This window comes from Cardiocondyla obscurior, linkage group LG05 (assembly GCF_019399895.1).
Source record: "Cardiocondyla obscurior isolate alpha-2009 linkage group LG05, Cobs3.1, whole genome shotgun sequence".
NCBI classification, from domain to species: Eukaryota; Metazoa; Arthropoda; class Insecta; order Hymenoptera; family Formicidae; genus Cardiocondyla; species Cardiocondyla obscurior.
In genome coordinates this window covers 5,633,174-5,651,151 of record NC_091868.1, presented here as the reverse complement: position 1 = coordinate 5,651,151, position 17,978 = coordinate 5,633,174, and the positions used below count along the sequence as shown (strand labels likewise).

Genomic DNA, 17,978 nt, shown 5'->3' with positions numbered 1-17,978 from the left:
CTCGTTGCTCTCGTTCTATTTCGCACATACGAACGCTCTGTCCTCCCCCTCCCTTTCTCCTCTCTGTCCTCTTTTCCTCTCTCTCTCTCTTTCGCGCATCTTTCTCTGGCTAGCGGAATTCTAACGGAGCCGCCGCGGTCGTCGCTCGTTGTTGGCGTTTGGTGCAGATTCAAGGACTTTCTCGGCCGCGCGTGGCAAAAATTCGCCCAAATAACATGTTTACAGTTTAAATTTGCAAAAAAAAAAAAAAAAAATCTCGAGATAATTGTGGCGCCGGATTATACACCGTATTACTACGAGCTATGAAATTTTTAATCGCGAACAGTGTGTGGTCTAGCTGTACAGGGACATCAAAGAGAAATTTGGCTTTCGTTAAGAACTAGCGGCTCTCTGGCATTTATTCAGTACGGTAGCGCGATAAAGGGATCTTTACTGAGCTATGGCTTCACGGTGGTTTTGCGATAACGCAGAGAAATGATAAGGCAATAATATAAAGTACTCCACTGGTTATGATACTTCGTTATTTTACAGACGCAGGGTCAGTCTGGCCGTTCGAACATTCGTGTGTTTCCCCGAAAAGAATGCAATCGTACGCGTATTTGCAAACTCTTGTCTAGGGTCACCCTTTCGCGAGGCATCCTCGTCGTAGTACAGAATTCTAAAAGGGTAAGCGCCGATATTGTATCACACGCGCGGAGGTACGGCGTAGAAAGTTTAGGCAGCAACGCGCGACGCGTCGTGTAAGAGCGGCGCAAGAGGAGGCAGGCCAAGCGGCACAGGCAGCTTTACGATATTCCACGGGTTCTAAGCGTGAGTGGGTAACGTTGGCGCTTTCATACACAAGCGCGCCCGTACGCACACAGCTGCGGGACCACGAGCGCGCCCGCGACTCGGTGTATTATCTGTCTGCAGCTACGCCAAGAGAGCGCGAGACCTTCGGCTCTTTTGCCAGCCCTCTCGGCTCTCTCTCGTATTACGTTCGCTCCTCTATTTCACTTTGCTCGTATCGGCCGTCTCTTTCTTCCTCTCTTTCCTTTCCTCGTCGCCGCGTTTCGGTTTCCTTTTCTCGTCCGCGTCTCCTTCCCCTTTCCGTTCATCTCGCCCTCTCTTCCATTCCCGCGCGTTTCGCCGCACGTAAGAGCCTCTCTCTTTCTTTCTCCCTCGTTTGTATGTTGCGCGCGAATGCTTTGGAACAATCTTGCAGATGAACTTCGTAATAAGTCTCCCGTGCGGAGTAATTTCTACGGAAAAATTGCACCGCGTGCCGCTTCGAAAGACCGCCGAGCAACGAATTTGCTCAGGAATTATCATTGCCACCGTCGTCGCCGACGATGGAAATCCGCGCTTCTTTGTTTACACGCCGGCAATTAGTTTATTGCGTAACCGAGCCATCGATTAATTTGCCTCCGCACGAGACACGTCAACTATTTGTGTATATTCTCATTATATACGTAGCTCTATTTATGTCATCAAACTGCACCCGGCCTATTAATAAACTGCATCTATCTCCTCCCATCTCCCTTTCTCTCTCTTTCTCACATTCTTCGCCGCGATCGACTCCGCCGATTGTATTTGTATGAAATTAGTCGAACAAAAATGTGAAATTTTATTTACGCTCCTACCTTCTTTATTTATTGATTTTATTTTATTTTTTTCCAAATCGCGAACGAGTTATCGTACTTGTACTTCTATCTTCATATCATTTTTACGTTGCATTACTCTTTCGTAAACGAACGCGCTTGCCCTCTCCCTCCCTCGCTCTCTCTCTCTCTCTTTCTCTCTCGCCGATGCTTTTTCTCCGGTCGGCACTTCATCAGCCACGATAAAGAAACTCTTGTTTCCATCTCGCTCGTCCGGTCGACCCTCTCCCTCGCTTTCACCGCGTACGATGCGATGAGCTCCGTTTGTTGCAGGATTCACGAACCGAGCGCCGGCGTTGCAAAGTATGCAATCAGGAGCCGAGCGCCAGAGGCTTTACCGCGCGAATATCTAAACACGCGGAGGTTCGTGGGGATCCGCGACTAATAATCGTGCGTGCGTAATGACCGCCGCTCATTAGATATGCAAAGTCAGCGAGAGACCGCGCGAAGAAAGTCAGCCGCTAAACGCACCGGGGACCCGAACTTTGTACTTTTATTTTTAGCCGCGCGCTTCTTAGCGCGGCCGCAGAGAATCGCGTTTGCGTGCGAAATACTTTAATCGACCCACTGATCTTGTCGACAGCGAGCTCGAAGATCTTTTATGTCCCGTTTTAGCCTGGACCTGGGATTTCATAATCTTTCTCTCGAGCCGAGAGAGCGGCCTTATTATGCAGAGTATGTTTGGTCGGAGTTTAGATAATTCTTTTCGATAACTGGACGACCGCAAGAGATTCTTTTCGATAATTAAGTGACAAAAAGGGACTTGAGAATTGAAAAAAAAAAAATGTAACAGAAGGGGAACGACCTCGCCAACCTTTTCTTTTAATCATAACTGTTATTTTGATTTCAATCGCGTAATAATTATATTCCAACTTTTATATTTAATTTTCTCATAAAAGAAATTATATTATTTCCAAGCTATCGAAATTTAAAGTTATTAAAGAATAAATTATGTTCTCACCTCAGGTGGAATTCGCGCTCATTCGACGACAGAGTTTTTTTTATTCGAAACTTTAATCTTATGCGATAAAATCTGCAACTGATCTCCAAGTGCATCTTCTTTTCGCGTATGCAAAAACTTTACGACCATATCTCTAGCATATCTCTTTCCGATACCACGTGGAAGTTTCGAATCTCGCGTCTCTCACATCTTTTAAATTTACACGTACGATGAATACGTATGAGACCTGCCGAGAACAGCAAGAACTGCGTCGTCAAATTTTTATATCCCGATCTATATATTTTACTGCACATTTTACGTAAACACAAAGACTTGCAATTGCGTTATATCGCGCAGCAAATATTTTTCGATATGTTGTAACGATACCGTGCGTGATAATTTATAGTACACATTTAACGATTCAACATACAGAATGTGATACATATTTACTCAACCGAATATACGGTTATTTATTGTTAATCAAGGTCTATTTTTGACGGATGACAACATCGAGCCTTAATTGGTACTCCAACTGCCACATGACATAATAACGACAATCATCGTAACGATGAGTGTATTTTGCATATGGATGCGATAATTTTATCTCTCATTCGTATTCGCGTTCATTCTAGGATAGTGTAAATTAAATAAGATCTCCAGCTGTATACGAAGAATGCCATTGCCTTCAAGAAAATGCGGATGTGACTTGCGTTACGACTGTCGCGTGACTGCGTTAAGTTACTATATTTGTAACGCGTTCCCATTATATAATTCTACGTTGTGCCATCCTCAAGGCTGAGTAAGAAAAATCGTATGGGAAGAAATCTAGCTAGAAGAGAATCTGTCAACTTTACGAGGAGCCGCTTGCTCGAGCGGGAGTTTCAGACACAATCGCCTATCGCAGAGAATTGAAGTTGCGATGGAAGATTGTTTTTGGAGTACCTGTCTCTTGACTCGTCCTCACCGACTCGATACTCGCATTCGTGAAAATGGTATTGATTATGCGCGAACAAAAAAATCGGATGCTGATTATGTAGTAATAATTATTATTAATCGCTGAAATTGGGAGATCACCTATTTTAAGAAAGACAGCGCAGCGAAGAGATTTGGCGAACGAGGTGTGATCACCTGCGATTTTCGGGTGAGACGAACGAGACGATTTACGATGAATCTCGGGAAAAGATCGAAGAGAGAGAAAGAGAGAGCACACTAAACCGATCCTACTTATCCCACGGGAACGATTCGTCATGATCGTCAGTCGGTCGTCTGGTTGGTTGAGCCGGCATGGAAAGCCATTGTTACGCTCTTATGAGTGGCACCCGGCAGTCATCTCTCCCTCTTTCTTTCTCTTTCTGGTCTTCTTCTTTTTCTCTCTCTTTCGGCCGCGACTCCCCCATCGCGAAGCAGCGAGCGAGATGGGGAGAACGGGTAAAGGGAACGATAGACGGAGAGAAAAGAAGAGATAAGAGGAGAGCCGGGGACGCTTATAATTACCTTAGCTTTATGTATGCGAGGCCAGGGAGGCTCTCTCGCGGTCTATCGTTCTTTTTCTAACTTCCGCGTTCACTCGCTTATCTCCTCGACACTTCTTCCTCTCTTTCTCTCCTCCTCACGCTCTTTTTCTCGCCCGCAACCTCGAGCTCGCGGTTTCCCCCTTTTCTTTTTCTTTTCATTTTTTTTTTCTTTTTCTTTTTCTTACGCTCAGCCCTTTTCTCATGGTTGGAGCCAGCGATGCGTCCGCGTACGAGCGCGTGACGAACGCAAACACAGACTGACGGACACGCGCGCATACCGGAAAGCCAAAACGAAGTGCACGCGAGTGAACCGGAGAGTTAAGTGACCCGGCTCGCTCACGTGACTTCCTCATGCAACGAGCCGCGCGCCCTTTCCGACCCTGAATTTTGTCATTTCCCCTCGCGCTCTTTCACCCGAGGGCAACTCCTTCCCCCGCCTCCGCTCCGCGCTCCCGCACTTCCTTCTTTCGTCAATGTATAACATTTTGTTCGGCCGATCGTACGTTCTCGACGTCTCTTCGCTCCAACAGTCGAATCAAGCGTGAAGCGAGACCACAGATTTATGTAACGTACCGTCTCGTTTACCTAAGCGCTTTGTTTTTTTTTCGTTTTTTTTTTTTTTTTTTTTTTACCCGGGCAATTTCGATGTGCAACGCTCCGTTACGTAATCACGGAAGACGCGTTCCGCTGAGTAATCCGGCGAGTATCGAATTCGCGTCGTGTTTTAATTACCACTCGCGACTGAAGCCCGGTATCTTCGATGCCATCGTAAAACTGGGTTTCCAAGGCTGCTTCGCGGTTAAGACACGGGTTTGCTCCACCGGGCACCGGCATACAACCGAGCATCGTATCGCTTAATGGAATTATGAGACAGACGGGCTGTCTGCGGTTTCGCCGACAGACAGTCACAGTCCGACTGACTTGGTTCACGAGCTGTACACCGGGGACCACCGGAAGCGGCCCATCACCGCCCCACATTCTCGACTTCCGCTCTCGCGCTCTTGTCCGTTCGAATCCCGGGACTTCTTTTTACGCCTCTCCTTACCGCCTTTGTCCGACGTCACTTAAGTAACGTCGGTTTTACGAGGTTATACAACCGCGGCTAAAAATATTTGCATTCGATCACCTACCTCGATTTAATTGCGCGCTCGGAAGAGAATTTCGACCTCGAATTCCGGGAAACCGAGAAAACCCTCACGCCAATGTCTTTTCTTGAGAATTATTTTTATTTAAACGACGACGTCACCGAATACTTAATTTCCGGCAAATGTAATCTTTAAAACTTTGCCGATAGAAATAGATAACGAAGCATCAATTTTCGGTCGAGTGCGCTTGACGTCTCGTGCGACTGGCGTTCGGTGAAGAACCCAATGCCGCGGTTTAAGGAGCGGCGAGCACCGTATAAAGCGATTTTTGGTCGGGCCGGAATAACGTGTGCGGAGAAGAATGAAGTGAATACGGAACGGAACGTGCATGCATGTAAGAGGGGCCGCGCGAGCGAGTCCCGAAAAAATGGCGACCCACGCGCGACGGCGACACCCACGTTCTTTCTGCTCGAAAATCTGCGTTTCAACAATGTTACGCGTTACATATCACCGGTAAGAGCGAGCGTGTATCTTGGAACGTCTCCAGGTGCGGTCGCACCGCGTTTCCCGCTCAGCCGGCCGTAAGGAAAAAAAATGGTCTCTAATTTGGGAACGCGAGGTTTCTTGCGCGCAATGCCGCTGAAAATAATAATTATATTCTCGCGCGAGGAAGCAACGCGATCGGCGTAAAAGCGGAATATTTTTTGCACTTGGCGCGATCGTTTTCTGATTTTTATCTGTAGGTATAAAAACGCGCGGGTATTTCGTCCGTACGACAGCGAATAATCGTTGCAAAGGTATCTTACAATTTGAGTACTGCATGGAATGACGAAAGAGATCAAGATAAACCTTCGCTGCTTTTTTTAATTAATTACATAACACCAAATTATTAAGGAAATCTAGTTAATTGGAAAATAATTTCAAATAAATTAAAGGTCTTATTTAAATTGCACTTGATCGATGAAGTCGATGCGTTTCTGACAGAGGATTCAAATAATACTTTCCCGCTGTGCCCCGCTGAATGATTTTCAATATCTCCAACGATAGAAGGCTTAACAGCGATCTCTCATGTGACAACAATTATAAAAAAAAAAATTAGCGATTCCATTCATCGAGAGTTAAAATTTCGAGTCATATCACGAACATCTATCCCGTCAACTTTTCAGCTCAGGTTTCTGATAAAAGTACTAATGATTCTGCGCGCGGCGTCGCGAGTGATGCGGACGCATGCCGGACGAGCTGTTTTTGGCAAATCGCGCGTATTACGGGATCGCCGGCCGCGTGCATGATCTATCTAACTTCTCGGCGGTCTCGCCCTTCAATCATACGCGAAGTGGCCGTCCTAATGGCGCATTATTCGCAGGTTCGGCCGTTCGTATCGACCGCGATCTTTCGGCCGGGCCGCCGGGCGTAAAGATGGCGATGTCGTGGTGGGCGAGATTAACGAGGTGGCCTGGGGTGAAACACCCGAAGGCGAGAGGCCGTGCCGGCACAATAGAGTTACCGCTAAGGGAAAGCCTCGCGCGCTGAGCAGGTGTACCTGCCTGCCTGCCTGCTTGTCTGCCTGGCTTGGCCTGGCCGGCTAACCGGTCGATACCTCGCTCCGATTATAGAGGAGCGGCCGACACTGAATTCTGCATGAGGCTTTTGTTCCGCTCTCTTTCGCCACGGCCAATCGGATTTTCTATTTTCGCGCCCTGCTACCGGGGAGAGACAATTATTTACCCTCACCTTCCCGCCCACCCTGTCTCTCCGTCTCCGTCTTCCTCTCGCGACGACCGTTGGTTTAATCACGGCTACGCAAAAGTTAATTGCGCGCGTAACGCTCTTGGCGCGTGCTGTAAAGGCACGGGGTTTTTACGACACATCGCCGGGTAAAACGCGCTGCGTGCTGCGACAGCGGAAACGATAAAACGTATAAGACTTTAGACTTTTTGCGAAATTTTTTTCCTCCCCCTCTCCTGCTCGACGCTCCTCTCTTTTCCTCTTTGAGGAAAAAATGGCAATGTATTTTTTTTCTTTTTTTTTTTAGGGACGTCTAACGATCTGCGTGGTTTTATTTGACGTAACGTGCATGTAATGACGGCACGTAATATTAGAAATACGAGTTAAACACCTGTTATTTAAGCGGCACGAGGTTGGATTTATTGAAAGGTTCTCGATATTGCATCTCTTAATAAATTACATATTTATCCGGCAATTACAAACTACGAAAAAAAAGTCATGCGACTTACCAATCTGCATGAGCTTCAGCGGAGTTGAAGAATTCTGCCGGTGGCTGTAACATAAAAAAATATATTAATGTAGACATGTAAAGTATTTATAAAATTAATAAAAAAAAAGTAAATTCTTTAATAAAGATTTTATTTAAAGAATTGATTCTCACCTAAAAGTTGCTCCGCCGATGCAGGATGCCCGTCCCGGGCCTGCTCCTCCTCTCAGTTTGTGTGTCGAGTCATCCTTCCGCGCACAAGTCACTCGCGAACACCCCGACCGTGATTTTACAATCGCGAAAATTATTGATTACTTTCGCGCGTTCCTGTCAAACACTCGCGTTTAAAATAAAGCCGTGCGAAAAAATCACGACCGAATACTGTACGGCACTCCCGGAACGGTCGACAAACCGGCTGCGGTTTGTATAATTAATAATATCGGCGGTGACGACACTATCGTTGACAGCAGTGGATGCTGCTGCGTCGATCTGTAACAAAAAAATATAATTTAATAAATGGCAACAATAGGAATCGATTAATTCAGACGTCACACGAATTTATTACAGATTGGATTATTACTTTGTTAAATAAAGAGATAGCGCTTATCACGTATAGCGCGACGATGTTCAGTCTCGCGATAGACTGCGATGGATACGAATTGGCGATAGAAAAAAAAATTGTACTCTGAACAGATTCTGTTGAGTTAAACTTCCATTTTTATTCTCCAGATCGTTTAAAATGAGACGTGAATGTTTCCGCGATTTAAAAAAAAAAAAAAACTGTTCTGAGTAATAATGCAAAATTAAATTTTCCCGCTTCGCTGAATATTACTTTTCTAATATGTTTTGTATTGAAATATATCATTTAAAATTTTAGGAAAAAATTAATAAGGATAAAGATGAATATGCGAAGCAGTGATAATTCGATCGTTATTAGGTCTTATTACAGGGCGTGCGTAATATTAATAAATGAAGTAAATTAATAGATAGAAGCCATAAAAATGAACTATAGTAATTTGATCGTGCCGATAATATTTTACAAGACTCGGGTTAAATCGGCTCGATTTAATCGCCCTTTGTACGACAGAGAGCGATGTATCAGCAGGATCGATCATCGATCAGCGCGATACAGCGGCGGATTCTGGCGTGCAAACACTTTCGAATACCGGCAATCAGTGACGTAATCAGATAGCGGCGTGAATATTCATGAAAGCATGCGCTCTGGTGCGCCCGCACATGCTTATTAGCATAACTCGTCCGCTTTTATCCATTAGCCATTAGTTGAGGGCTAAATAAGCGTGCTACTGTACTTAACTGGGTGTCCAATTAATACGGCTAAGGCATAAAGAGTAGTCGTCTCTGATCGAGCGCCGACTTTAGCCGAGAGATGCGGTAAAACGTAAGAATAAGATATTAAAATAAAAAGAAAAAAAAAATCTGCAATATTTATCGACGATTTGGATCAAAGTTTCGAAGCGATGCAAGAATCAGATCGAATCTCCAGCGATTTAACTTAAATTTAAAGCAGTTGCTTACTCATACGTTTGTACAATGTCGATGGATAAGTTTCGAAGCGATGCAAAAAATTGAATCACGTCTTTGGCGATTTAATTTAAATCAGAAGCCATTTGTATGCCCGTATTGAAGATGTTGCTCGATAAATTTTACAGCGGTGAAGAAAAAACAGATCGCAGAAATAAAGAAGAGAGAAGAAAAGGGCCGCGAGAAGTATCTCAAATGTCGCGCGTTAGAACACGGTAATTAAGACACGCGATGACCGCTGGCGTCGCTAGGAATATCTGCGTTAAGCTGTGAGAACCCCGTGGACAGTAGTCATCTCGAGCGTCCTGACCACGTACGTGCGGATCGTGCTCGCGGGACCGATGGCAGTTTTCTCGTGTCCGTTTCATCGACGACGAGTCCGGAATCGCGACGAGTAAGTATCAAGAGTGTCGAGCAAGCTATTAATCGCGAAAAGTAAGCTGTCTCGAACAACGGCGGCATGCCGCGCTGTTCGGTATCGTACCTAACCATGGCTCGTCGGATACGTGAAGAATGGACTCCGCGAATCTAGAGCATAAGATCTCGCCGGTGAATCGAAATCCTCAAATCAATCGCAGGAGAATCGCGTCGCGAAGGATCCTAGCCGGCGCGCGGCGTCGCGAAAAGTCATGCAAACGGACGAAAACGACGCGATCATGGGGATTCGATCGACGTAGACGAACGATCGGACATCTCGCGGGCCGCGAGCAAGGCTGTGCAAAGTTCGCGCATCGAGCCGGATCCATTAGTCCTACCCCCCGCATCCGATCGCGCGGAGGTGCACGTCGCGGTCGCGAGTCGTTGTTCGTCCTCGCTGAAAACAAGTGGAAAATCGAGCATCGGTGGCGTCGAAAAGATGATCAGAAACGGACGAGGCGAGTCACGGGGTGCCGAGTCGTGGGCGCGAGTTACTCCGGCCGGCATTTATTTATCGGAGATCGCAAAGGTTATGTACGTCGCGTCGAGATCGGGTGTCTTTGAAAATTTCGATAGCATCGCGCTGTGATTCTTGCTTCCTCGCGATTCTCTCAACGGGCTCTCTCGCCGCCGAAACGAACGAAGGTGATCGCGGAGAAGATGGCGAGAGCACCGTGAATGTGCCGCCGACACAAGCGACATTGACGACTCTAACGACCGTTACTTAAAGTCGCGACGTAAGCCAAGTTCACGAGTGTCGTCGTTTCAAACGCGCGAACGGTAACTCATCGCGGTCGTGAATCTTCCTTTGTCCTCGTTGACGAGTCGCCAAGTTAACAATCGAGCATCGGTGGTTTCGAAAGAACAACCGGACGAGCGAGGTGTGAGGCACGGGGTACCGACGACAACGTCGCAGGCACGCATCGGAGGCACGCATCGGAGGCACGCATCGAAGGTACGCATCGCAGGTACAGTGAAAAGCGGATATAGCGTTAGCTGCGGCGACGGCAGCTAGCGTACGTTACGTTGGCGTGGTGTGCGTCAAATCGTACACGAAGAGCACACGTACATGTGCTTAGGAGCGTGGGTGTTCGAGGACTGAGGGGGATCGCGCCCCACCACTACCACTCTCGTCCACGGTGGTTGAGGGAAGGGACGTGCAGAGGGAAATCACACGTATGCTAACCGCCAGCCGCCACCACCGTCCTTGCATCGAATGCTATATTTGCCTTTCAGTCGCTTTAGATAATGTTACGTTGTTCATTCAATATCCGGTCAAGGTTATGTTTATTGCGCGGAGACTAGTCGCACATGCTAATTTTGATAACGTCGCGTCGTGATATTCGCATTTCTCTCAACGGGTTCTCGCGTCGCCAAAACGAGCAAAGGTGATCGCGGGAAATATGGCGAGTGACGAAAGCATCGAAGTACGCCGCGAATGCGTCGCCGACACGAGCGACGTTGACGACTCGAACGACTTAAGTCGCGACGTAGGCCAAGTTCACGAGTGTCGCCATTTCATTCGCGCGAGCGGTACGGGTCGCTGCCGTGGGTCTTCCTTTATTCTCGCTGAAAACTGGCCAACAATCGAGCGTCGGTGGCGTCGAAGACACTGTTGAAGACAGGCGAGGTGAGTGAGTCACGGCGTGCCGAGTCGCCGGCGCGAAGTACGCCGGCCGGTAATGTTTGTTTGTCAGACGTCGCGAAGGTTATGTTCGTTCCGCGGAGACTAGTCGCCCACACCCGATAATTTCGATAGCCACGCGTAGCGATTCTCGATTACTCGCGTTTTCCTCGACGGGCTCTTGCGTCGGCGAAACAATCACAAAGAAAATGGCGAAAGGACCAGAGTACGCCGTGAATGCGTTGGCAGCTTGAGCGATCACGGTTCGTGTCGCGACCAAGTTCACGGGTGCGGCTATTTCGATCGCGCGAACGGTACGCGTCGCGGCCGGTGAATCTTGTCCTCGCCGAAAACAAGTCGGTGCGTCAACAATCGAGCATCGGTGGCGTCGAAAAGACGATCGGACGCGCAAGACGAGGCACGGGGAACCGAGTCGCAGACACGCAGCCTCCGAATGCATCCGCTGTTCATTTGACTTCGCGAAACAAGATGTTCGTCACGCGGAAGATAGATGTTCCCGACAATTTCAACAGCATCGTGTTGTGATTCTCATCTTTTTGTGTTGTTTTTTTACAGCGGACTCTTGCATTGTCGAAACAAGCAACCTAGGACAAGTTCGCGAGTGTCGTCTTTTGATCGTGCGAAGGGTACGCGGTGTGTCCGGACACTCGACTTTGCCTCGTTTCTCGTCGGAGAGTAAAGTGACCAAACGGACATTCGGCTGTCGACGTAATCAGCGATGGGACTATTTAACATCGGACCGATCAGGCAAGTCGCGCAATAATTCTTTAACGTGGAAACTCGACGGCTCAAGAGACTAACGCGGAAATCGCGGCGGGAGGTTAAAGATTTCGCCGATTCCTCTCGCGTATTCATTTCGAGTACAATAATTAGAAAGAAAAATAAAAACGGTGTAAAGAATTGCGGGACCGTGCTCCGCGCGTTCGTACGCACGCTTCAGCTTTCAGAAACTCTAAAAAGTCGCGCAGCGGCTTCGCGTAGCCACAAGAAAGACAATTGGAATAACATTCACAGTGCGCAGAATAATTTATGCATTTTCAATTAAATTTCGTTTGTCAGAAGTAAAATACGTATTCGCAAAACGCCGGGAGCGCCGATTGAAACATCGCGCGACGATTGTTCCCTCGTTGATGAATTCGTGATCGTTATCGATATTCGCGCGCGCGTGTGTGTGTTGTGAAGTGTTGGAGAAAGAATGCGGCCAAAAAAGATCGGAGCTGGACGAGGAGCTGGACCGAGGAGCTGGACCGAGGAGCTGGACCGAGAAGCTGAACCGAGGAGCTGAACCGAGGAGCTGAACCGAGGAGCTGAACCGAGGAGTTGGACCGAGGAGCTGAATGAGGAGCTGGCAGGTGCGACCGGAACGAACACAACGGCGGTGTAATGGCTGGTGAGTGACTAATATTTTATCACATTAATTTCCTTGTATTATTGCTGGACGTTTTGATAAAATTAACGTGAGGTAACTAGAACTCGTTTTCACGAACACGCGACTTGAATAATAAAAAGAGGGTACAGAAAAATTAATATTAGTTTTTTCAATCGTGGCAGAAGAATTCTTAAATGTCGTTGCACGTAGAAGAAACTTTTAATTGCAATCACAAGTTCATTGATTATAATTTTACATACATACAGTACAGTAGAAATTGGCAAGGTCTTGCAATTACATTTATTAGAGTCTCGCGAGGTAATACTTTCTATTAATATCACGCTGAAATTATGGTTTACTCATTGAAATACAAATTATTACGTACTCGCACGAATTGTGCGTAAAATGTTAAAGCACTCTTGCGATAATTATTGAAAACTTGTAGATATCATTTTTCGTCAAAAATTATTATATCATTGCGTTAGAGAGCGAAGTATATTTTCTGCTTCCGAAAAGAACTTAAAAACTTGGTGCAATTTCGCACAGAAACCGATCGGATGACGAACATATTTATTGAGTCATTTTCGACGGCGCCTTCCCAAATCAGTTAGAGTTCAGCTTTTTCGTCCGCGTCGTCCGGAGAGGGAGAGAAGTAATAGAGTTGGAGAACGCGAGGCGTGGCTTTGAGCACGACCCCATACCGTTTCACCGTACCCCTTTAATTCGGCGTATAACGCGACTCGATAACGAATCGCGGCTTTCACCCACGTTTATCACGACGCGGCATTTCCTCCGGAATCGAATGCGCAGATATCTATCTTCGCGTGTCGCTTCGTCGATGCGATAAATATTTGATGATTCTGAATAAATGTAAATGGCAGACAAATATGTAATCCAGAAAAGCCACCGTTTTCTTGTGTTCAGCTTGTATAATTTTTTTCGCGATAAAATAATTTTAACGATATCTAAGAGTTAATTTTTTTTAAGTAACAGTTTAGAGAGCTTTTTTTTTTCTTTTTAATACGTAATTGATTTTACACAGATTTTGTTTTTTAACGCTTCGTGTGAAATCAGTTTCCTTTTTTTTGTAGCTGTAAGTTAAATTTTTTAGTAACCGGGTACGGGTACGGTTTTCCCCTCCTCGATTGTCTCATTAAACATCGATGAGTGCCGAAGGGTGAGATTCTGAACTAGGGTGCCACTTGCTGTCGCGACCCCTCGTGACGTTCATTACCGCGTTCATTTTTGCAAAATTTACCGATATCCAAGGCATCCGTTGAAAAGCTTCTGAGCGTTGCTCAATTAGCACCGCCAGATATTAATTACGTTTCGAATTAACGTTCGCTTGCCCATTGAAATCAGAAGGCTTTTCTCAGGCTTCACGAATGACGTGATCGAGCACAGTCGCCGATTCTGACTCAGTAACGTGACTTTTTTTTTTTAGCAAGAATAATAATTTTTAGTTTAACATTTCTAAGATGACAGATAACGTCTATACGCGACGGATATTTTCACATTCGATTAGGGACGATCGAAGTCGCGGGTCGAGAGTTATTTAATCCCGTGACACCATCTGCGCCCGGAGTCGATGCCATTAGGGTAATTAGGATGTAATTGGGTATAAATTGCGTAGCGGCCTCGGAACGAGCCAGACGGGGAGAAGGCGGGATCTCAGAACGGGGGTGGTAGACTGAAGAAGAAAGAGCGGCGCGCGATGCGCGTCGATGTACGCGCGCCCGTGCGTTCGTGCGTGCATGCATGCGTGCACGCATGCATACATGTGCGTGCCGACACGCGCGTGCACGCGTGCGTAACCTTCTCCGCCCTTAGGTCGCTTCCTCCACCCTCTTCGGCGTCACCTCGTTTACTGTTTACCTGCATATTCTATATTTATGGTACTCTGAGGATAGTGCCCGGTATTACTGTTCTCTTTTCTCTTCCTCGGGTGTTTATAACCACGTGTGTCTTGGGTGCGTGCATGAGAGGAAAAAATGCGAAGAAAATACGCGGAGGGAAAATGCGAGAAAAACGCGTAACATGTAATTTAATTTTCACACTTTCTTCTCGGCCTCTTCGGATACGCACGCATCGGAAATGTGCGTTCTTGCAACGATCACGCGTCTCGCGCGTACGTAAAACGTATATTCTGCAGAATCTGAGGAACCGCGAATATTTAGCAAACTATCCTTCCGCACTTTAAAGCGCTGTTTCTTTTTTATTTTGTATTCTGTTGTACCTTGTGTTCCTTTGCGCGTTTTCTCGCTATAGTGTGGATAATTTCAAGGAAAACGTGCGTTAAACGGCGCGATTCAACAGGTGACACCTTGTTGCGGTACGCCGTAGTATCGCGATTACTACAAGTCGCGACGTTTTGCGATTCCTCGTAGTCTTGCTAATTTCATTATCCGTAATTTTCCGCTATGTAACGCGGGAGAAAAAGACATGATTTGCGAGAATGTAACAAGACCAAATTATCACCTCGATAACTTATTAGCATGGCATTAAAAATAATTACTTTATTAATAATTAATTTATTACGCGTTCGCGCTGGAATAACTTGTCAGAAAATTTGCATGCCCGCTCGTAAGAACGACACTTTCTCTTTTCTTATTTAAGTTATCTTATAATTTCTCTATATTATACGACATAAAATAATTTAGACAGTCGCGTTAATTATCTGCATATTTGCGTAACGGTACGGTTAAAAACTAAGAACGAGCTTTACACTCGAACATTTTGCAAACTTGAAGCGACAGGTATTACGGCCGTGATGTTTCACTACGCGTGATAAGATGCCTGTCTCCCGACGTCGAGATCGTAACTTCAATGTGATTTAGTCCGCGGTTTTGCGATAAACGTTTTAAATGAAACGTGGTAAAACGTTTCACTTTCGAAATTTAAATGGTCGCGGCCGGCCAGTTAAAAATCGTCGCGTTTGCGGACGGCGGCGGCAGCTAGCCCGCGACATTTATTAGACAGAAATCGCCCGCGATATTTACTCGATTTGCCGGAGCTCGGCCGGGACTCGTCCGCTCTCTCGGCGCGGTGTAACTTTTACGGCGAGGCGTAAAATGAGTTACTGGCCGGATAACCGAGCGATAAACTTCCGGCGGGACCCCCCACGTTGCCCGATCGTGCGAACTGCCCAGAAGAGAGAGCCAGAGATATTACCGCGACGACGTCGGTGCAAAGATGTTTATCACGGTGACCGATTTTCGAAACGCTATTTCTTTGGCAACCAGACCGCGCATTTCGATCTAGCATTCCTTTTTCGTTCGAGATACTCCTTTTTCTTTTATTCACTCGGCTTATTGCCCCCTTCTCGACGAAGCTTTCATAGCGTAGCTAACAGACGAGCTAATTTACCAAAAAGTAGAAATGGTTTTGACGCAAATGCATTCTTAAACGTGTGTCAGAGAAATTAGAGCGAGAATAAATAGTTGGTTTTTATTTGTATAAATTTGGAGAGATTTTTAGACCGGATCGGATATTTTATGTAGATAGATCGATCGCGTGAGGCAAAGAAATTTTGATTTTATCTTCCGCGTGTATGTACGAAAAATATAAAAATTTCGTGTCCTTCTATATTTGTAGTTTGCGTCATTTTTTAAAATGTTTTTTTATGTTATTTCGTATATTTCATATTTGTCCAGATTGTCGTTGATAGTGTGGACTAAAAGAATGTGGTAGGCGTCTATACACAAAAGATTATTTGGAAAAAGGGAAAAAAAAAACAAGAGATAGTAAATTTCAGTCAAAAATAGCTTTCACTCCGTACTATTCTTTCGGGACGAATATTTGGTTATCTCCTTCGTTCTTTACCTGCTGATTTGAGGGTAGGCCGACACGTCGCGATTTATAGAAAAAATGCATTTCGGGTGGCACGTGATAAGAGACACTAGTACTGATAAAATACGATAAAACAAACAGGAGGATAAGAAAAGCAAAATTCACATACACTCGACTCAACAATCTACTTAGCCGTGATCCTGAATAATTTTAAGATTTATCAACATAAAACCTGATGTCGCAGAATTTTTTTAGTGCTCGTCACTTTTACTTCAACGTTCGTAGGTTCGTGGAAATTTGAGCGGCGTGGTAATAGGTGGTCAAGGTCGAACGTCATTGACGTATGTCGTCGTTAGCGAGAAATTCTCTCGTCATTCCCGACAAATCTTTACAAAAGAGAAAAAGAAAAGGGGGAAAAAAAAAAAGGGAGAAAAATGACAGTATACCGCCGACGGTATTGGTAATCTCTAACGAGAGTGGCGGAGCACGGCGGGGAAGCGAGCGAGAGAACGGGACGCGAGTAGGAAAGAGAGACGCGGAGAGAAAGAGAGGTAGTTATGAAGGGAAGGGAGAGCGAGACGTGCGGAGGGCTCTGTAGTTATGGGAGTCGCTATAGAGCGGAGTAAGCATTGTAAATCAATACCCCGGACGGCTGCCGGCGCTTCGAACGCGCCCCGTGCCCCAACATGCCAATACATCGGAACGCGTACCCTCCATCGCTCTGCTGGACACCAGAATACAACTAGGCGGAGATACGAGGGAAGGAGGTGTAGGAGAATCGGGGAAAAAAAAAAAAAAAGGTGGCGCGTGTTGTTTTCTTTTGGCGCATAAGTAGCTCCGCGAACGTAATTTCGTAATCCCTGCTCGGTCTTCCCGGATAATTGATAAGGCGGTAAACGGAAATGATGCTTCTATCTTTTCCCTCAAGATTTGCGCATCTCGAATGGTCTGAATATTTAATTACATAAATACTGATTACACGCAATCGCGGATCTCGAACGGATGAAACGTACAAATTGGAAGCGTGCTTGAAATTACAATGCTCGTTCTTTCGTAGAAAAGCCAGTTTCATTAATTTTTTTTTTTTATTTTTTTTTTTTATTATTTTTTAAGATGTAAATTTGGTTCTACTGTTACTGAAATTGATGCTTTTAAATTCACCGATGAAGATAGGGGAGGTACAATGTAAGAGAAGCGAGTTAATCGACGAAATTACGCTAATCGATGTTAAGAATAATAATCGGGCTAAACTTGCAATCTTCTGGCGCGCGCTATCAATTTTCTTTTCATCAAGCGACATTTTAAGCCTCATAATCACTACTTGTTAAATTACCGTGACTGTAACGCGCCCGCCGTAAGTACGATCGATTTACATGACAGACCGCACGTCAGTGTGCCGCAATTTCGCGCATTAACGGTGATACCATCGGATCTTCTAGCGGCCTTATCGCGCGAGATCTTCGTGCGCGAAGAAGAGCTGTCGTTCTTTCGATCCGAGGGACGCGATAAAAATTTTCTTCGCGGCGCGCCGCTTTGCTTCCGGGGCCAGGTGCAACGTCGCCGCTCATACCGGGGCATCCTGGCCCCGTGGTCCTGCCGATCACGTCGCGATCATTACTCGTCCCGGCGCGGGTCAAAAATTCAGCGCTCTCGAGTCTCGGCGATACCTCGAGATGAGCACGATGTTGTTCCTGGCGTCTCGAGGGCAGGTGGAGCTATTTGGAGAACAGCCCACTCGAGGGCCCACCGTTTCGTTCCTGTCTCTCTTTCTCTCTTTCTTTCTCGCATTCGTTCTCCCCCATCTTCCCCGTCGCCGCTTCCCTTT

The 17,978-nt window shown here is 46.1% G+C and overlaps 1 protein-coding gene across 2 annotated transcripts in view; it reads left to right on the top strand.

The window, feature by feature from the left end:
- Positions 1-10,027: 10,027 nt before the first annotated feature.
- LOC139102570 (ras-related protein Rab-37) overlaps positions 10,028-17,978 on the top strand; it is a 119,224-nt gene continuing 111,273 nt past the window's right edge. The window contains exons 1-2 of one of the 2 annotated variants that reach the window (XM_070656569.1): positions 10,028-10,318; positions 11,551-12,385. The gene's annotated coding sequence lies outside the window, so the exon portion shown is untranslated. The remainder of the gene's footprint in view (positions 10,319-11,550; positions 12,386-17,978) is intronic. The other variant, XM_070656570.1, reaches the window with a different exon arrangement.